The sequence below is a fragment of the Salminus brasiliensis genome, chromosome 4 (genome assembly GCF_030463535.1).
Source record: "Salminus brasiliensis chromosome 4, fSalBra1.hap2, whole genome shotgun sequence".
In the NCBI taxonomy this organism is placed as follows: domain Eukaryota; kingdom Metazoa; phylum Chordata; class Actinopteri; order Characiformes; family Bryconidae; genus Salminus; species Salminus brasiliensis.
In genome coordinates, this window is record NC_132881.1 from 12037407 (window position 1) to 12059737 (window position 22331).

The 22331-nt window shown below is 39.7% G+C and overlaps 2 non-coding genes across 2 annotated transcripts; both read right to left on the reverse strand.

Annotated features, from left to right (window-relative positions):
- Positions 1-328: 328 nt before the first annotated feature.
- On the reverse strand, positions 329-418 carry trnar-ucu (transfer RNA arginine (anticodon UCU)). The gene is given in 2 exon segments: positions 329-364; positions 382-418. It is a non-coding gene; the product is annotated as a tRNA-Arg (tRNA).
- An 833-nt stretch (positions 419-1251) lies between these two features.
- Positions 1252-1341, reverse strand: trnar-ucu (transfer RNA arginine (anticodon UCU)). The gene is given in 2 exon segments: positions 1252-1287; positions 1305-1341. It is a non-coding gene; the product is annotated as a tRNA-Arg (tRNA).
- Positions 1342-22331: the final 20990 nt, after the last annotated feature.

The window sequence follows — 22331 nt, forward strand, 5'->3', positions numbered from 1 at the left end:
CTAGACCTTGTCACGCAGAATGTACACACAAAACTTAGCATCTTTTGTTTACCCTTCAGGTTCTGTTTAAACATCTTTTAATGGATCAGCAAACATCATTCTGATTCAGAAAAGGCTAAAATCCTACATTTCAAACTGCTTCATCTCACTTTTCACAAATACATGCAGAATCTTCTGCAGCACAAATATGTTCCAATACCCCAACATCAAACAGAATATTTCTGAAAGTTTGAAATTGCTATTAATTAGGTAAAAAGACTAGAGAAAATCTTGCAAATAAAAGTACAAAGAGGTAGTAGACAGAGCTATAAAGAAGAGGAAACACTCTCGACTCTGGTGGGACTCGAACCCACAACCTTTGAATTGCTCCAGCTATTTATCTAGAAGTCCAATGCGCTATCCATTGCGCCACAGAGCCCAGGTGAAGAAACTGGTTCCTTGGCCAACCTTCCTATAAAATAACAGTAGTGCTGCTAATATTTGAGGCAAATAATAAATTTACTATGCATATGTAAATCCCAGAGGTCTGATGATTATCTGCAAGTCTAAGCACACACCAAAGCTCTGCATACTGTTAGTCATAGTCTGACGCCAATAAAAAAAGGGTTGATTTACTCATTGTAGCAGTTACTGATTAAAGATTACCCAAGGAAAAGGCACCGCTGGGATTCAAACCCAGGATCTCCTGTTTACTAGACAGGCCCTATAACCAACTAAGCCACGGCACCCTACCTGACCGGTCTTCTATATCAACACAATATAGCTTCAGGCAAACTCAAAAACATTCTCTTGCATACAAACTTTACACAGACAGCAAAAACAACTTCCCTGATTAGGAACCTCTGCATTTTCCAGAAACAAATAACATCAACTCTGAAAGCTTGTCTCAATTGCTTAAACCTATCATATACATGTACAGAGTACTAGACCTTGTCACGCAGAATGTACACACAAAACTTAGCATCTTTTGTTTACCCTTCAGGTTCAGTTTAAACATCTTTTAATGGATCAGCAAACATCATTCTGATTCAGAAAAGGCTAAAATCCTACATTTCAAACTGCTTCATCTCACTTTTCACAAATACATGCAGAATCTTCTGCAGCACAAATATGTTCCAATACCCCAACATCAAACAGAATATTTCTGAAAGTTTGAAATTGCTATTAATTAGGTAAAAAGACTAGAGAAAATCTTGCAAATAAAAGTACAAAAAGGTAGTAGACAGAGCTTTAAAGAAGAGGAAACACTCTCGACTCTGGTGGGACTCGAACCCACAACCTTTGCATTGCTCCAGCTATTTATCTAGAAGTCCAATGCGCTATCCATTGCGCCACAGAGCCCAGGCGAAGAAGTTGGTTCCTTGGCCAACCTTCCTATAAAATAACAGTAGTGCTGCTAATATTTGAGGCAAATAATACATTTACTATGCATATGTAAATCCCAGTGGTCTGATGATTATCTGCAAGTCAAAGCACACACCAAAGCTCTGCATACTGTTAGTCATAGTCTGACACCAATAAAAAATTGTTTGATTGGGTTGATTTACTCATTGTAGCAGTTACTGATTAAAGATTACCAAAGGAAAAGGCACCGCTGGGATTCCAAGCCAGGATCTCCTGTTTACTAGACAGGCGCTTGTTGTGTTGACTTGTCGTTCAGAGTCAGACATTAACCACACGTGATTATGGAACAGAGAGCTTACTATTTTGTTTATTCTTCCCCTCCTTTCCTCTCTTCTTTCTCTTACCTCAAACAGTCCACTAGTGCTCTCCAGTGTCCTAAATCCGTAACAACGAATTTGTTTAATATATGCATTAAACACATTGCATATGGACACAACATCTTCCCTCTTGAACAAAGAATACCTTCTTGTAACTCAGAAGAACCTGACAGTATTATTAATGTAACAGTAATGCTTTAACTAAAACCTGAATATTGTAAATCACATTTTATGATCATTCCATAACAAAATCTTTAGTCCAGCTAGGTGCATTTCTAATTCTGACAGGTCTGGACTGGCTAACCGAGTCAGAGTTAGTTATTTGGTCAGTCCCTGTATCAGTACAGTCCATTGCCCTATCAGAATCCACATCTGTGCTCAAGTTGGGAAGTACGGACAGATGTGAGGAGTTCCAGGTTGTTCCATCATCCAACAAGTATGTATCCGGTCCTTTCTTTGTCACGATAGTTCTAGGTTTAGAAAACTTCAGTTCTCCTTTCTTCACTTTCCATGGTTTCCTCACCCTCACTTTGTCACCAGGCCGGAAGTTGGAAGACTTGGCATGTCTTTGCTGATCGGTGTACGCTTTCATTTTCTGTTGTTTACTCCCCACTCTTTCTCGCATCGCTTTCTTCTCTGTTAGTGGGGCAGGCATATCGATCACCTGTAGCTTTGTTCTCATTCGCCGGCCATGGAGCAGTTCTGATGGGGATACTCCAGTGGTTGAATGAGGAGTTGCTCTGTAGTCCCTCAGGTAAGTTCTCAGGAATGACTTCCAGGGTTCTCCTTGAATGGATGCAGTCTGTAAGCAGTCCTTAACGCTTCTGTTGAATCTCTCAACTTCTCCATTAGCTCTTGGGTAGTACACTGAAGATCTCAGGTGTTGTATTCCACTCTCTTTGAGAAAGTCAGCAAACTCAGCAGAGAGAAATTGAGGACCATTGTCACTTATCAGCGTCTTTGGGATTCCTTCTCGAGAGAAAAGGGCAGTCAGGAACTGTATAATAGTAGCTGTGTCAACGCGGTGAGCAAACGCTACTTCAGGCCATTTACTAAAGTAATCTACCAGTGATATGGCAAATCTACAATCAGGAGGAGCTTTCTCAAATGGGCCTATGATGTCTACGGACACCTTTTCCCAAGCAGCAGCTGGTAGGGGAACTGGTTGCAGTGGAGCATCATGGGTGACAGTTGTCTTGTCATTCTGTTGGCAGGTTGAGCAGTTCTTAATGCATATTTCTATCTGAGAGTCCATTTTGGGCCACCAGTACAACTCTCTAAGGCGTTGTTTGGTACGCACAATACCCTGGTGGGTTTCATGGGCTAGCACAATGAGTCTTTTCTGCAATGACTCTGGCACAAGTAATCTGTGAGACCCTCTGACTATGCATTCATTCATGACAGCAAGTTCATGGCGAATTGGAAAGTATGGCTGTATGTTAAGATCGAGTGTAGACTTCCGTGATGGCCAGCCTCTCTGTATCTGTGCACGGAGTTTAGTGAGCACTGGACAGTCATTACATTCTGAACGGAAGTCTTCCTCAGACACAGCACTCAGGTCAGTGAGTATGGCAGCCACTGACTCAATCTCTTCTGCGTATGCAGTGTCAGTTTCAGGCAGTGGGAGTCTCGACAGGCAGTCAGCAACATGGTTCAGGGACCCTGTTCTGTATTCAACGTCGTAGTCAAACTCTAGGAGACGAGCAGACCATCGGGTAATGCGGAGACCAGCACGGTTATTGCCTTTGGTAGTCAGCAGCGTGGTAAGTGCTTGGTGATCAGTGCGTAACAGGAATCTCCTTCCCCACAGCCATGTCCGCCATTTCTCGGCAGCCCAGACGCAAGCTAGCGCTTCCTTCTCGACTATAGAGTATTTCCTCTCTGCCTCAGAAAGACTGCGAGATGCAAAAGCAACAGTCTGCTCTGCCCCGTTACTGTCCATCTGAGTCAAGACTGCACCTACCCCATAGTTTGAGGCATCTGTTGAAACAATGGTTGACTTACTGGGGTCAAACATCACCAGTGCAGTGCTATGCACAATCAACTGCTTGACTTGCTTAAATGCTGCTTGAGCTGTCTTGTTCCAGTGAAATGAACAATCTTTTCAAAGAAGAGCTCTCATGGGCTCAACGACAGTTGCGTAATTTGGCACAAACTTGCTGCACCATGCACTCAGGCCAAGGAAAGAGCGCAAGGTTGCAGGATCGGAAGGGGACGGTGCATTCAGAATAGCAGCAACGTGAGAGTCATCTGGCAGCAGACCCTCTGGTCCAATCTTTTGACCAAGGAAGCTTAGTGTGGTTTGCCGGAGTTGGCATTTGTTAACATTGAGCTTCAGTCCAGCATCATTGATTTTGCGCAACACCGCACTCAGGTTGGCGTCATGCTCCGCCTCTGACGATCCATATGTAATGACGTCATCAAGGTAGCATTGCACCCCCTTCATGCCACTGAGAATCTGCATCATCATCTTTTGGAAAGCTGCTGGGGCTGAACACAGTCCATATGGGACTCTGCAGTACCGGTACAGTCCTTCATGTGTAATGAAAGCAGTGAGCCCCCTACTCTCTTCATGCAGCGTCAGTTGATGGTAAGCAGATTTCAAATCCAGAGTTGAGAACATCACGGCGCCACGCAGTTCTGACAGAATGTCCTCAATCAGTGGCAATGGATGGCTATCCCTAATCACAGCCTTGTTAAGTTCCCTCAGGTCAACACACATGCGTATGCCACCAGTTCTCTTTTTTGGTGACCACAATTGGAGAGACCCATTCAGACGCATCAATTTTCTCAATTATGCCGTGTTTTTCCAGGTCCTTGAGTTCCTCGGAGACAGCATCGCGAACTGAGAGAGGTAAGTGTCGGAGGTTCTGTCGTACAGGCTTCACATCAGGCCGGAGCTTCACTTTGTGCACGAAGTTTCTCGCACATCCGAACGTGGCAGGTGACCCACCATCATGTTCAAAGTGAGTAGATGGAGCTTTGGCTTGGTGGAGCGTTGCACAGATTTCCGACGCCTGTGTTAGTAACTGTCCTCCTTTAATCTGCAGCTGGAGAGCAGTAACCAGGTCCATGCCCAGTACAGGTGTCCCTGTCTTCACTATGTAAAAGTCAGTAGAGGCAGTACTACCATTGTGAGTAACGTCAGCTCTAAGACATCCTATCACATTCAGTTTTTCCTTAGAATACGTCACAAGCTGCACTTTTGGATTATGCAGTTTAACTGAGCTAAAATTAGCATTGTAAATACTATTAGGCAGTATAGAAACGCCAGATCCTGTATCAACTAGCAATTTTACATTACATGCAGCAGTAGTATTTGGTAGAGTGATGGTAACAGGGCACATTAGTTTAATTGCATCAACAGTGAAATTATTTTCAACACTTAAAACACACATTTCAGGCACAGTCACTTCATTAACTGGCTTTCGAGAGGACTTGCATACTCTTGAGAAGTGTCCCAATTTTCCACATGACTTGCATTTAGAGTTTGTTGCAGGGCACGACTTGTCATTTGCTTTGTGCTCAGCAGCACCACACCGGTAGCATGACGTAGCACCATCAGTTTTACGAGCAGGTTTTTTTTGGGGTTACGTGCCTTCTTTTGCACTTGCACAGCAGCAACGGGCTTTGTATCAGTCACAGAAATCGCTAACAGCTATAGCGGCTTCAGTACGCCTGGCTACATCCAGAGTTTTATCCAGTGTCAAACCTTCTTCCATTAAAAGTCTTTCACGGATGCGGGAACTGTTTGTTTTCTCTACAATTTGATCCCGAAGCATCTCATCCTCCATAGCTCCAAACTGACATTTTTTTTACCAGTTCACGCAATGCTGCGACATAGTGATCAATTGACTCACCTACAGCTTGTGCTCTTTGCCTAAAGCGGTATCTTTCTGCGACAATGTTTAGTTTTGGACTGAAGTGCTTCTCCAAAGCCTTTACTGAGCCCTCATAGTCATCTTTTTCGAGTGGTAAGGTGCTGTAGATTCGGTTACCCTCCGTTCCCAAGCAGTGAATAAGCAAGGCTCTCTTCCTCTCGGCAGGAAACTCGCCTCCCCCGACAGCAAGCAGATAGTTATCGAATAGCATTTTCCAAGTAGCAAATGGAATTGTCGGGTTGCCTGGGCAGTCCAGGAACACAGCAGGAGGTTGCAAGGAGAGCAGAGCCATGTCTGTATCTTCACTCCTTCTCTCGTCGCCACTTTGTTGTGTTGCTTGTCGTTCAGAGTCAGACATTAACCACACACGATTATGGAACAGAGAGCTTACTATTTTGTTTATTTTTCTCCTCCTTTCCTCTCTTCTTTCTCTTACCTCAAACAGTCCACTAGTGCCCGCCAGTGTCCTAAATCCGTAACAACGAATTTGTTTAATATATGCATTAAACACATTGCATATGGACACAACAAAGTTACAGCAGCTTCAAGAAAAATGACATTCACTGGCCTGATGGTGGCGTTACAACAAAGCATTAAGCGTTTTTATTCAATAGCATCTGGTCTGTAGCATCTGTGTCCTACACACAAAATTCTTTTTTTTTTTGGGGGGGGGGGGGTAATTTCTTGATCCTTTCTACTTCAAGAATTTTTTTGCCAATCCTCACACATCTGGTAGCAAAATACCTGCAATATTTATAATTAATAATAATTATAAGGAATAACTTGTACCTTTTGAACACTTTGACTTTGAACAAGCCCATTTTAACAAAATGTTCAGCACATTATTTTGAGGGGGTATGTCAAGTTTGGTGGACATTTGTCACAAGAAAGCGAGGCCAATAGTACATAACTCTTAGAAACCATTCATCCAGTCAACCTACAATTTTACATGCTGCATCTTTAGCCTGTTCTATAATAGTCTGACCAGAGGACTTGATATGTCAATTATTGTGGTTGGTATTAGCCAATCACATTCAAGCATACATTTGACATGCTAAACATTCACCAATCAGGGTGCAACTTAAGGGGATTTATCAATGTAGGCATATTCTATTAACCAGTGAAGTTGCCAGAAATGCCTTACAATAATGCTGTCATATGCTGTTTCCTATATGTTACAATTACAGATACACCATACATAATCGATACCAATACATAAACTTATTGATCGATACACAGTACCGATCTGATACCATTGTTAAATAAATAAACTGTATACCTCACCATGTGGGAGAGATTTAAAGCATCAGGATTGATGTAAACATTATCTCACTAACTTTGTAAAATAGTTGTATTAAATTGCTATTTATTTGTCACTAAAATAAGAAACAATTGTGCAGGACCTTGGCACAGCATTCACCTTACAATGTGTTCATTTATTTATAAGTATTTATAGGACACAGTCACACATGCCAGATTTAGTTCTTTTCAAAGGATACAAAACTCTTCATATGAGATATGACTATTAACAGAATTTTTTTTTTAGTTGAAAATGCAATAATTTTGATGATTGGTTATGTGTATTGATTTGTAATGATCATTATCGTTGGGCCTGTTGTGCTGGTTCTTTAGGTCTCATTGGGCCTGTTGTGGTTGGAACTTTAAGCCACTTGCCTATTGTCTTTTTTCTATATTGGCATAAAAAAAATCCTAAAACTTAGGCCTACTTGAAGCCATAGCTGACACTCGTGTGACTCCAGTGTTGTGACTGTTTTTTTTCATGGTAATTCCTACTCCATCCACTATGTGGCAGTATATTGGAAGTAGGCCAGGTTACAAGCCAAAAGGGAGGGAACTATGAAGCAGCAAGGTGGTTTAGATGTGGCTCACTTCAGGCCTCACTGTAATGAAGATCCTTACTGGTGGAACTACAGGTTCTAACACTCACTGTAAGTTTGCTATCATTTAATTCTTTCTATATTCAGTCAAGCTTTGTGTATGTTTTATTCATGAGGTTTTGTGCTGTTGTGCTTTTGCAGAAAGCTTCACTTTTGTCTTGTTTTCTGTTTGTTTGTTTCTCTATTTGCAGTCCTTACAACTAACTTGCTCTTCTTATGGACATTGGGATAAACTTTACACACAGAAGACAAATGTATCACTCCTGAATTGACTCTCAGCAACTCAAACCAGGGATTTTCACAAGGAAACACCCAGGATTATAAACTGTTATCAGAAAGAAGGATGTCTGAAATACAAACCACTTTGTGAGAGCTTTCCAACTCCTATGTTTTGGACTGGTTCTATGGACTTCAAGTAAGTACCGTTAATAAGAGGGTGAGTACAGACAAAATTTTACCTACCTTCAAGCACTAGTGAGCAGTCCACAAGAAATCTGCAGGCTCTCTTAAGTACTTGTTTTGTAAATTGTGATCTGGCTATTCTAAGGGTAGTAGTATATTTCAGATGTCTCTCTACACTACAGCTGATTTTGGATTTATATGCTTTATGGATGTTTAACTGGAACTATATTACATTAAAAATGGTTAAAATAGGCAGTGTCACAGTAGTGATTTATTCATTATGAAAATGCGCTACATGCATGTTTAGAACCTCTAAAGTGCAAAAAAAAAAAATCTGTTTGTTGAAGAAGTTAAGGTTTGTCATTGATTTTAATTTCTTCTCTGTTCTTCAGTAGGTTTGTTTGTCTTTAAGTAACACCAGCAGCTCTTTATCTCTGAGAGTTTTTGATTTCCGCACATTTTGTCTTTTAGCATCAACAGCACCTGTTGCAGGAATTCTGGCTATTCTGATTAAATAATCTTGTCCAAATGGAAAGACTGGAAATGTTGAGGAAATATAATGAGTGTAGTTTCTCTGTTCTCCATCGGTTTTTTTAAGTCATGTTTGAGGTTTTAAGGGATTTGTTTGTGAGTGAGAGGAGGGGCAAAGCGAATATCTAATGATCCAATATCAAACTAAGTTGACTGAGCTTTCCAAACTCAAGGTTCTCAAACTCAAATGTGCTTGGATTTTAAGTGACTGTGTTTTTTAGCTCATTAGTAAGACAGCCCGATTAATTTCTGTGAAGTTTCATTTACTAGTGTTTGCAAATGCAGCTTCTCCTAGTCTGAGAAATATGTGGAAATAGTACCACCAGTTAAAGTGATGAAATTGGGTATGATGTCCGGTCCTCTATCACAGAGAAAGGCTTCTCCTCTGCTTCCTGGAATCTGTTGTGCTCTCCGGAAACATTGAGAAGGTGCTACACCAAGACCTTACCCAGTCACACCAGTCAGGTAAGTGATGGTTTACTTTATTCAAATCTTTATTCAGTCAAATGATTTTTAGTTGCTGGACCAGGGATAATGGAAAAATCAGCTGATCTAACATTAAGTCTAAATAAAAATAGTTTATTTCTAGTGTCTTTTGGACCTAAAAGGAGAAGTTTTGTTTTGTTACTGTTAAGAAGAAAGAAGTTATGTGACATCCAGAGTTTTATATCCTTTACACAGTCCTCCATTTTCTTTAATCTAAATGTATCAACATGTTGGGCTGATATATAGAGCTGTGTGTCATCTGCAATGGCAATGGAAATTATAACTGCCCAGTGGTAACATGTATAATGTAAATAATAGCAGTCCTAAAATAGAGTATTGTGGAACTCCATATCTTATTTGTGTAATTTGAGGATAAATCTTTTATCTTTATAAATGTGATGGTGTTCAGTTAGATATGATTTGAGCCACGGTAGGGCTGTTCCTGTGTTTCCAACCATTTTCTCTAATCTTTCTACACTGTAAAAAAAAAAAGTTCAGCCAACAAAAAAAAAAATGTCAACTTATTACAAGTGAATTTTTGAGTAAACTGAACTTTTGGAGTCAAAAGTCTTCCCAACTCAAAATATCAAGTTAAGTGATGAGTCCACTTAACAAAAATAATTTTGTCCACTGAACCAATTACAGAACTAAGCAATGTTAGTTGGTAGAACAAAAGCTACCACAACGGTAAAAAAATGAGTCCAGATGGTTTACTTAATATTTTAAGCCGAAGTAACAAAGAAAATATGAGCATTAATAAAACACTTTATTAATCAGAATGGAGTAAAATTCAATATGCATGGGCTACAATACATGGAACATGCCCAGGACTGTACAAATAGTGTGATCTATAAGCAGAAAAATTAAAAGCATTAAATCTCCATTCCATATACAACTTAAATCATTTATAAAATTTTACAAATATTTAAATGCTATGGATTTGTGTAGGAAGAAAATGTGATAAAACCAGCACTTTTTAAACTTGTTAACCTGCAAAAACTGAACAGACAAAATGTTTACACTTTAACTTTAAACTATGTTTTCTTTTACACCTTAAATGTATGATGCATTTGAGTCTATGAATCAAATAAAAATTGTTAAAGTCACAAACGTGTGGCTTAAACCCTTTGTTTACCTGCAAAAACTGAACAGACAAAATGTTTACACTTTAACATGCAACCTACATTACAATTCATCTTGGACATCGTAAAAGTATGGTGCAATATGGTCATAACATTTTTAAACGCCACACATTTGTGGCTTTAACAATGGTACAACAAAAATGTGAGCTTTTCCAATGTTACAAAACCTTTTGTTAACCTGAAATAACTGAACTGATAAAGATGTTCAAAACTTTAAACTTTTTTAAATAGCAAAATGCAACCTGCATTTCAATTTTGCTTTGACACCTTATTTAAAGTATGGTCCTTTTTCTTTCTTTTTGGAAAGAAAAAAACGAACTCCATGAATCTAATAAAAATGTGTTCCTTCTACTCACATTTCTGGAAACCAAGAGTATTGATATTATGCGTAATGCAGACAATTTTGCATACAGAAAGGTATGGTGACAAGGATTGCAAGGAGGATTAAGCATCCATCAGTCCATCTAGCACAGCTTAACCTTTAGGGAATGGACTCTTGCAGTGCAAGATTCACCAAGATCCATGAAAATCTTCTGTATTGCCTCAAAGGTGTACCTGAGTTCTTGGGGATATTCCATATTAATGGCAAACAGAAGGCCAAACAAGTATGCAAATGCTGTTGGCAGATCAACAATATCCTGAAGAACAACAACCTCTTCTAGGATAATTGCAATGTTCGTGACATTTGGCAGGGACGTTGAGGCAGCTACATCATCTTCCATCACTGTGAGAATGGCAACCTTGACATCTTTGGTGTAGTGGTCTTCAGTGTCTGTGTCCTGAGAAATTAGAAAAGGGGGAGTGGAGATGGAATGTGAGAAAAAGAGAGACAGCTTAAAATTTTGTATTATACATTCAGAAATCATGTAACTGATCTACATAGGTACACAGAAGGCTACTTACCAGACATTTCTTCAGCAAGCTAGATGGATTTTCCCGCAAAAAAAGGGGCAACCCTTCAAGAACTGTTCTTTGTCGTTTGGCAACAATGTCATTCACCTAAGGGAAAACATACTGTTGACAATACTTGCAGCAATATTCAAGCAGCTCTGTGTTCAGTGTTTATCAAGTGTGTCAAGAATCACGTTCATCTACAAAGCAACATTTAACATGGAAGTGGCTACTCCAGCCCACTACAGAAAAAAAACATCAACACAGCCATTACCATATCGTTGCTGTCCATTAAAAAACATGAACGAATCATTAGAACCCAGCAGATGACATTTGTGTTGTGTGAAAATTTCATGATGAATGAACCAACAGAAGTGGCCCAAAACTGCATGGAAAAAGTCTGGTTCTTTTGACACTGCATTAAAATTAAATTAGATTTTTGTCCTCTCCTGAAAAATTTGCCATTTTGTAGATAATTATTTTTCATTGGACAGTAACAATATTCACACTCACTGACCACTCTTTTAGGAAAACTACATCTCTCAAAACAGTATTTCTTCTACAAGACCAGTTTGCGACAGGGGCCATGTAAACACACTGTAACGGTTGTAACGGCTGCTGTCCGTTATGGCGTACGGCGCATAAATTCTGCACGTTTTAACGTGGCCTAAAAATGACCAAGGAATATATATTACTCGAGTCCCCTCACAAATACTAGGTTTTATATAATTTGCTCGTGAGTCGTTTTAGGGACAGATTTGTTCGCATTGCGCAAATATAGAGGTCACTTACATTTGTTAGTGAGCCGTAAAGGTCCGAGCTAAAATAATCTGAGCTAAAAATCAGATTTGAGCAATGTGGCAACTCTGACTAATAAAGTCTGCAGACTGCGCCAACTATTTACTTCGACACAATTACAAAAACAACTGTATGGCAACGAATATGCCATGCCTCGTCCCCTTTAGTTAAAAAAGCAGCATTAGCTAGCTAACTAAAATATATGGAAAAACCGTCGAAAGTGACATTTGAAAACAACTTTTTCTAGAAACTCCGACATATTAAAACCGAATTTAAAAAAGCGTTGAAAAACCAACCTATTCTGTGAGAAAATAATCACAACAGCAAAATGTTAATGTTAGTTAATCTAGCAAGCTGGCTAGCGAGCTAACACACTGCCAGAGAAACACTACTTTAACCCCGAGCAGTTCTGGGCTTGCAAACATTGTTTTACAAAGATAATTTATTTTCACATATTACTCCAGCTAATATATCCACATTAACAATAGTCGTAGTCAAAGACACCTTCATCAGCTGTTGTAAATGACTTTCTGTACTCTACGCTAGCTGTTCTCAGGAACGTGCTTAAGCCCCTGCCAAGACTGGGAAACCCCATAGCAACTTCCACTGACATGAAGTGCGCATGCGTTAACTAAATTACTTGGTATTGTGGATCAGAAACATAGAATTGTAAGTTACACGAACAAAGAGAAATTAGTTTATAATAAATTTGAGCTGAATTTGCTTAAATTACTCATTATGACATGTAAACTTCATCTACTCACTTATTTTAGTTCAAATTACATTCTTATTTTAGTTTAGAGAACAGTTTGAAAAAAGGATTTTTTACAGTGTAGTAGAATAGTGTGACGTATTGTATCAAAGGCTGCACTGCGGTCTAGTAGGGCTAATAAAGAATACGTAGCCTTGATCAGAGGCAAGAAAGAGATCTTTGTAATCTTCACTAGGGCTGTCTCTGTGCTATGATGGGGTCTGAATCCAGATAGGAATTTCTTATTCATGGATGGACTAGGAGATTTGGTTTCTTAATGAAAGGTTTCATGACTGCTAATTTAAGGGTTTTGGGTACATACCCTAAGCTAAGGGATGAATTTACTATTGTTAAAAGAGGTCTGATTATAATTGGGAGTATTTCGTATAGTATTTTAGAGGGAATTGGGTCAAGTGTACAGGTTGTGCAATTTGCTGAGGAAATCTTTTTTTAGTTCTGGCTGTGGAAGTGGGTAGAAGGCTTCCAGCCTTTATTCTACAACCAAGTTATGTTCTAAAGCAGCTGTACCAGGCAATTTTGATTTAAGGTCAAATTTTTGATTTAATAAGGAGTGTTGGATTTGTTGTTTAATGTTTTCTATTTTATTATTAAAATAGTCCATAAAAACATTACTGGTTAAAGAAGCTGGAATCTTGGGACACTTGGGTCATCCGCCATTTTCGCTCTAGTTTCTACGCTGTTTGTTTTAAGGTACGAGTTTGATCACTGTACCACTGTGCGGGCGGAGCCACCTTGTCTAAGGTTAATTGAAGGGTATTTTAAAGGCCGTTTGTTAATCTATCTAGCTATGTTTAATCTAACGGAGTGTAAGCTAAGGTCGGTAGGTCTGGAAGGTTTTCAGTAAACTGTACAGTGGTCATTGGGTTATTGCATGCTTTAAAAAGTGGCAAGGGGCCAAATTAACATTTTGCCTAAGATGTAGCTCATAGGAGATTAGATAATGGTCTGATGTTACTAAGCTTAATGCTAACACCCAGGGTCAGGACTAAATCTAGGGTATGATTACAGTAATGTGTGGGTCCAGTTACAGTTATCTAATATCGATGCAAGGGCATTTGTTAATGGATCGTCTGCTTTTTCAAAATGAATATTAAAGTCTCCTACTATTATAACTTTGTTGTTGCACACTGCCAAGTCTGCAGCAAAATCACTCAATTCTTTTAAAAATTCAGTGTGGTGCTGAAGGCCTACAAATAATAGTGTGAATCCATTTTTATTTGTGGCTGGATTTGATATATTAACGTAGAGAATCTCAAACAAAGTGAATTTGATAGTGTTTTTGAGTATCAAGCGTTTTCTGGTAGATTATGCATGCTCCACCTCCTCTGCCTGATAATCTAGGGCTATGTACATATTTATAACCTGCGGGGGTGGCTTCATTTAGTGCTAAATATTGATCAGGTCTAATACAGGTTTTCAGACATCTGTAGTAGAGATGTATTCATTCTCCATCTACCTCTTCTAAGCCTGTCTGAATGTATATTCACACAAAGCTAAACAGGTGCATGGTCCGACAGGGAAATAGCGTTGATAGTGCTATCAGTGATATTATTGGTTAGACTCTGGGAGATTAAAATCAAGGTTAAGTCTTGGGTAGGAATTATGGCAGTGGTAGTAAAATGTGCATTCCTGGTTTCTAGGATTGAATCAGGTCATTGTCCACCATCAGCATGTGAATGGCAGCTCTATCCTTCGGCGTTGAGGTACCTGATTATTTACTTTTATCTAATATCCCATTTAAGACCTAATTGAAGTCTCCTGCCAAAAGCATTTTTCCTTGGGCATTTCCCAATTTATTAACTCCATGAAAGAAAGATGGGTCCTCCATGTTAGGAGCATAGATATTACACAGTGTTATTTACCCCCAACCCCCCCCCCCCCCCCCCCCCCAATTTATATTGGCTTCTATATAAATAACTCTACCATTACTATCCTTATACTCTCTCAGCAAAGTTCAACCTCATATGGACCAAAATAAGAACTCCATAAGAACCATTAATATTCCAGGAACATTAACATTAGCACTATTTGCCATTCATATGATAAGATAACAAAACTGAAATAAAAGATTGGCATAGCAATCGTTCCATGCCATCTGACCCTCCTAATTTCAAAATATAGGCTACTGCTTTTGTACCAGTGAACATTATTAGGATACCTGTAATTCTAAATAGAACCAGCATAGCCAAACAGGCCAACAAAAATCTTTTCTCCACAGCAGAAGAGAGAACATGAACAGAAAAATGTCTCCAGTAGCCAGCTGAGGATTCTCTTCTTGTTAAATTCATGTCCACAAAACTAACAACAAAGAGAAAAAAGGAAGAAAAAAAAGAAGAGAACTTAACTTAGGTCAGTGGAATGTCTGAGACGTCTACTAGGTTATAGCCTAAACAGCTACACAAAGCTATCCAGACCAATCATACCTCTCAGTCTCCTTGTGCTAGTGGATGTTTTATAGTTTATTCTCTATCAGTAACTTGCTTCTTGATGAACTTGACAGCTTCTGTTGTGACGTCAAACTTTGTTTCTCCTCTTCCACGCAAACTGGAGCGCTGCAGGAAAGACTAAAGGAAACCTCACTTTCTTGTCACGCAGCAGCTGTTTCGCCAGTCAGAACGTTTTCCTCCTCTCAACCAGCTTCTTCAACATGTATGGAAACAAGGAAATGTTGCTTCCACTCCACACTACACCTCCTTTCTCCCTCACAGCTTTTAAGACATTATCTCACTAACTAACTTCTGTTTACTTTCGAGGAATATGGTGGCCATGGAGAGGCACTGGGAGCATCAGCGTGACCAGGGCCAGCCCAAGACTTTATGGGGCCCTAAGCAGATTTTCATTTGGGGCCCCCATACCACTACCTTAGCACCAGATGCTTCATCATTCCGTATGCTGCACTGTGTATTGTACCCATTAGCATTATTTGTAATTAGCTTACATCGTACACAAAAATGTTCTAATTAATTTTTACTTTTAAATACAGAGTGATGTATACATGTTCAGTATCATTAGCAGACAAGACACTGCATTTACAGTAAACAAGTTAATGAGATTTTTCTTAATTTTTTCTTCAACAGATGTAGAAAAGTGTGAGAAAGGCACCCATTATTAATATCGGGCCCAAAGAGTAATGCTGCGGTACCTGTGGCCTGGAAGACCTCTAGTACACTAAATTCCAGACACCGTTTGGAAGAAAACAGACAACAGGATCGAGGAAGCAAGCCATTCAGCTGACTCTTCGCGCAGGTTTGACATTCTGTCCTCTACCACCGAGAAAGGCTACACCTGTGCTGCCTGAGATCTGTCAGGTAAGTGATTATTTACTATATTCAAACCATTTGTTCTTCCCTTTCTCTGCTTGTATTAAAAAAGTAATATTAGTATCACTTGCTCACATTTAAACAAACCCTGCAGTATCGAGCATATATTGAGAATAGAAAATTGGTTTTAACAGTCTTGGGGGAAAAAAGGAAACTTACATATCAATTCTTACCAGTACCAGTAACTTCCACAAATAAATTTAAATTTAGACTGTTAAATATACAACCTAAGTCAGGTATGCCATGCAGATTCTCAACCCCAGATCCCTACTACCTTAACCAGTAATATTTTTATAATAAATTTTTTATAATACAGCCTGTACACTCGACCCAATTCCCTTTAAAATACTGACAGAATTACTCCCAATTATAATCAGACCTCTTTTAACAATAGTAAATTCATCCCTTACCTAAGGCCATGTACCCAAATCCCTTTAATTTGCAGTTATAAAACCTTCAATTAAGAAACTAAATCTTGGTCCTGGTGTACTGTCAATTACAGACCCATCTCAAGCCTGACATTTCTGTTCAAGATATTAGAAAATGCTGTGCCTCAACAACTCTGCTTATACCAGAGTAAAAATGAAATGTATGAGAAATTCCAATCTGGATTCAGACAGCCCAAGTAAAGATTACAAACGATCTCTTTCTTGCCTCTGATCAAGGCTACGTAGCCCTACTCGCCCTCAGTTTAGCCTTTGACACTATAGATAACACTATTCTCTTTGAAAGATTAGAGAACATGGTTGGAATCACAGAAACAGCCCTATTGTGGTTCAAATAATATCTAAACGAACCCTATCAGTCCGTATTTCTAAATTACACAGAAGTCCGATATGGAGTTCCACAAAGCTCTATTTAAGGGTATCTATTATTTACATTATAGATGTTACCACAGGGCAGTTATAAGCAGACAAGGATGTTAACTTAAAGAAGCAAATGACACTGCTCTATATATCGGCCAAACCTGATAGTAACTCTAGATTAAAGAAAATTTAGGACTGTGTGAAGGATGTACTCTGGATGCCACATGACTTCGTTCTCCTTAACAGTAACAAAACATAGGTTCTCTTTTTAGGTCCAAAAGACACTAGAAGTAAACTCAGACTAAATGTTAGACTTGGCTGTTTTTTTGCATTGTTCCGGGTCCAGCAGCTACAAATCTTGGTGTCTTATTTAATTCAGATCTATCATTTGAGCAACATATAGCTAAATAACTAGGACAGCCTACATTGCCAAACTAAGAAATTCCTTCTCTACAGGATGCAGAAAAGCTAGTACACACTGTCGTGGAATTCTGTCAAGAATCAATAAGGCAGACAAGAATATGCATTGAGTAGCAAAGTTTTATTGAGTCTGTTAGCAGTTTGAAACCACAGTGCAGACTGAGGTAAAAACAGTTAACGTACATATTTATAGTATAGATTAGGGAGTTGAGAAAAGCGAGGGGAAGAGGGTGTGCGTGCCACACCGACGTCTGAAGAGATACATTGTTCAGGTCGCTGTGACCCATAGATCAGAGTGCTGGCGCCTGAGAGGACACATTGTCCGGGTCGAAAGGTTACTAGCAGGTCAAGCTAGGCTGTAAATATGTCAGGTGCACTCTCAATGTAGCTGTAATCTATGCTAGGAAAAACAATAGTGTTTCCTGGAAAAAGAAGAGCGATTTAACATGCCGTACAGGCAGTTGCAAGGCCAACACATGATTATAGTTAGCACACACTATCACCAGGCTAAGCATGATTACAATAAATGAGTGGATTTTAAATGAGTCTATTATGAATCAACATAAAATTATAATGTGGTTATAATATAATTTTCCATAACAACACTTAACCTCACGGTTAGATTATTGCAACACACTTTTGTCAGGCTGTTCCAGCAGGTACCTCAATAAACTTTGTCGTGGTTCTTCTACTTCTTCTTCAGAGGACTTCTTTTGAATGGAGACTCGTGACCAGTGTCTTTCAGTTGTAACAATGAAACATTTTATTCCAAACAAAAGTACAGTGTGGAGGGAGTCTGCCAATTCTGGGTGCCCCTCTTCTCTCTCTCCCAGACAAAGGAATACCTTATGTTTTATATCCTTCTATACGTCATATGTTGTTGGACTGTTCTCATATGCAGGATGTCTGCATTTCATCCATAAGGAATCATCATTAGCCCCCACCATCTTCTTTCCAAGACTACCCCATGGGCCTCACTATATTCAGTTTCTATACATGTATTGACTTTCTTTTGCGTTACAGGTTCTCAGGAACCCCATCAACCCAACAAATGTATTTTCATCGGCAACTGTGTGGCTCACTGTCTGAACTGTGTGTTCTGCAACTCTGTAACATGTAAGTGATCATTCAGTTTCTATACATGTATTGATTTTCTTTTTTGTATTACAGGTTCTCAAGAAATCTGTCAACCGCTTCTTCTCCCTGAACGTGTATGCGTCTAACAAATATATTTTCATCTGCAACTGTGTGTGGTTCGCTGTCCATCATTCTGCAACGCCGTAACAGGTAAGTGATCATTCAGTTCGTATTCATGTATTGCCTTTTTGTTGTCTTACAGGCTTTCCCCCCTTCCTGATGGTGCATACAGCCAACAAGGGTCTGTCCATTGCAACTGTTTGTGTGGCTTGCTATCTATCTGTCTGCAAGTGTGTAACAGGTAGGTGATCATTCAGTTTCTATACATGTTTTGACTTTCTTTTTTTGTCTTTCAGGTTTTTCGGACCGCATGAACCAAGGGTATGTGCATTTGCAACTGTGTGTGACTCGCTACTATCTGTCTGCAAGTGTGTAAAAGGTAGGTGATCATTCAGTTTGTATACATGTATTGCCTTTTCGTTGTCTTACAGGCTTTCAGGACCAATGGCTCCCCCCTTTCTGATAGTATATACAGCCAACAAGGGTCTTTCTATTTCCACTGTGTGTGGCTCGCTATCAATCTGTCTGCAAGTGTGTAACAGGTACAGTGAGTCCAAGAAGTATTTGATCCCTTGCTGATTTTCTTTGTTTGCCCACTAATAAAGACACTATCCTTCTGCACTTTTAATGGTAGATATATTCTAACATGGAGAGACAGAATATCAAGACAAAAATCCAGAATATAATTTTAAAGAATATATTTTAATTAATTTGTATTTCAATGAGGAAAATAAGTATTTGATCCCTCTTGCCAAACACACTCAATACTTAGTGGCAAAGCCTTTGTTTGCAAGCACAGCGGTGAGACGTTTGTTGTAGTTAACCACAAGTTTAGCACACACACCAGGGGGAATTTTGGCCCACTCTTCTTTGCAGATCCTCTCTAAATCATGAAGGTTGGTGGGCTGTCGCTTGGCAACTCTGACCTTCAGCTCCCTCCATAGATTTTCGATCGGATTGAGGTCTGGCGACTGGCTGGGCCACTCCATGACCTTAATGTGATTTTTCTTGAGCCAATCCTTTGTTGCCTTTGCTGTATGTTTAGGGTCGTTATCATGTTGGAAGACCCAACCACGGCCCATTTTCAGATCCCTGGCAGAGGGGAGGAGGTTGTCCCTCAGGATTGTGCGGTACATGGCTCCATCCATCTTCCCAGTGATGCGGTGAAGTAGCCCTGTACCCTTGGCAGAGAAACACCCCCAAAACATTATGCTTCCACCTCCATGCTTGACGGTGGGCACAGTGTTCTTGGGGTCATAGGCAGCATTTTTCTTCCTCCACACATGGCGGGTGGAGTTGAGGCCAAAAAGTTCAATTTTGGTCTCGTCTGACCACAAAACCTTCTCCCAATAACTTGGTTCATCTTTCAAATGATCATTGGCATACTTGAGGCGCGCCTCCACATGTGCTCTCTTCAGCAGGGGTACCTTTCGGGCACTGCAGGATGTGAATCCATTGTTGCGCAAAGTGTTGCCAATTGTTTCCTTGCAAACTGTGGTCCCAGCTGCCTTCAGGTCATTTGCTAACTCCTGCCGAGTGGTTGCAGGACGATTTCTGACTGTTCTCAGCATCATTGCCACCCCACGAGGCGAAATCTTCTTTGGAGCACCGGGCCGAGGTCTGTTGATTGTCATGTTATACTCTTTAAACTTTCTGATAATTGCACCAATAGTTGTTACTTTCACATCCAACACCTTACTAATCTTTTTGTAGCCCATTCCAGCTTTGTGAAGGTCAACAATTCTGACTCTGAGGTCCTGTGACAGCTCTTTGGTTTTACCCATGTTGGAGACTTGAAATCTGTGTGATCTGTCTGATTCTGTGGACAGGTGTTTTTCACACAAGTGATTAGTGAGAACAGGTGGCTTCAGGTCAGGTAACAAGTTGATTGGGAGTGTCTAACTGGTCTGTAAAAGCCAGAACTGCTAATGAATACTAAGGGATCAAATACTTATTTCACTCCATGAAATACAAATCAATTAATATATATTCCTTAGATTTATTTTCTGGATTTTCTTTTTAATATTCTGTCTCTCCATGTAAGAATACATCTACCATTAAAAGTATAGAATGATCATGTCTTTATTAGTGGGCCAACGAAGAAAATCAGCAAGGGATCAAATACTTCTTGGACTCACTGTAGGTGATCATTCAGTTTCTATACATGTATTGACTTTCTTTTTTTTGTCTTAAAGGTCTTTCGGACCACATGAACCAAGGGTCTGTTCATCTGCAACTGTGATTGACTCGCTACTATCTGTTTGCAAGTGTGTAACAGGTAGGTGATCATTCAGTTTCTATACATGTATTGACTTTCTTTTTTTGTCTTGCAGGTTTTTCGGACCGCATGAACCAAGGGTCTGTGCATCTGCAACTGTGTGACTCGCTACTATCTGTCTGCAAGTGTGTTACAGGTTGGTGATCATTCATTTTCTATACATGTATTGACATTCTTTTTTTGTCTTACAGGTTTTTTGGACCGCACGAACCAAGGGTCTGTGCATCTGCAACTGTGTGTGACTCGCTACTATCTGTCTGCAGTTTCTATACATGTCTTCAGTTTCTATACATGTATTGACTTTCTTTTTTTGTCTTACAGGTTTTTCGGACCGCATGAACCAAGGGTCTGTGCATCTGCAACTGTGTGTGACTCGCTACTATCTGTCTGCAAGTGTGTAACAGGTAGGTGATCATTCAGTTTCTATACATGTTTTGACTTTCTTTTTTTGTCTTACAAGTTTTTCGGACCGCATGAACCAAGAGTCTGTGCATCTGCAACTGTGTGTGACTCGCTACTATCTGTCTGCGAGTGTGTAACAGGTTGGTGATCATTCAGTTTCTATACATGTATTGACTTTCACTTTTTGTCTTAAAGGTCTTTCGGACCACATGAACCAAGGGTCTGTGCATCTGCAACTGTGTTTGACTCGCTACTATCCTTCTGCAAGTGTGTAACAGGTAGGTGATCATTCAGTTTCTATACATGTTTTGACTTTCTTTTTTTGTCTTAAAGGTTTTTCGGACCACATGAACCAAGGGTCTGTGCATCTGCAACTGTGTTTGACTCGCTACTATCCTTCTGCAAGTGTGTAACAGGTAGGTGATCATTCAGTTTCTATACATGTTTTGACTTTCTTTTTTTGTCTTAAAGGTTTTTCGGACCACATGAACCAAGGGTCTGTGCATCTGCAACTGTGTTTGACTCGCTACTATCTGTCTGCATGTGTGTAATAGGTAGGTGATCTTTCAGTTTCTATACATGTTTTGACTTTCTTTTTTTGTCGTACAGGTTTTTCGGACCACATGAACCAAGGGTCTGTGCATCTGCAACTGTGTGACTCGTTACTATCTGTTTGCAAGTGTGTAACAGGTTGGTGATCATTCAGTTTCTATACATGTATTGACTTTCTTTCTTGTCTTACAGGTTTTTCGGACCGCATGAACCAAGGGTCTGTGCATCTGCAACTGTGTTTGACTCGCTACTATCTTCTGCATGTGTGTAATAGGTAGGTGATCCTTCAGTTTCTATACATGTATTGACTTTCTTTCTTGTCTTACAGGTTTCATGAACCAAGGGTCTTTCCATTGCCACTGTTTGTGTGACTCGCTATCAATCTGTCTGCAAGTGTGTAACAGGTTTTGACTTTCTTTTTTTGTCTTACAGGTTTTTTGGACCACATGAACCAAGGGTCTGTGCATCTGCAACTGTGTGTGACTCGCTACTATCTGTCTGCAAGGGTGTAACAGGTAGGTGATCATTCAGTTTCTATACATTTATTGATTTTCTTTTTTTTGTCTTACAGGTTTTTTGGACCGCATGAACCAAGGGTCTGTGCATCTGCAACTGTGTTTGACTCTCTACTATCTGTCTGCAAGTGTGTAATAGGTAGGTGATCATTCAGTTTCTATACATGTTTTGACTTTCTTGTTTTGTCTTACAGTTTTTCGGACCGCATGAACCAAGGGTCTGTGCATCTGCAACTGTGTTTGACTCTCTACTATCCTTCTGCAAGTGTGTAACAGGTAGGTGATCATTCAGTTTCTATACATGTTTTGACTTTCTTTT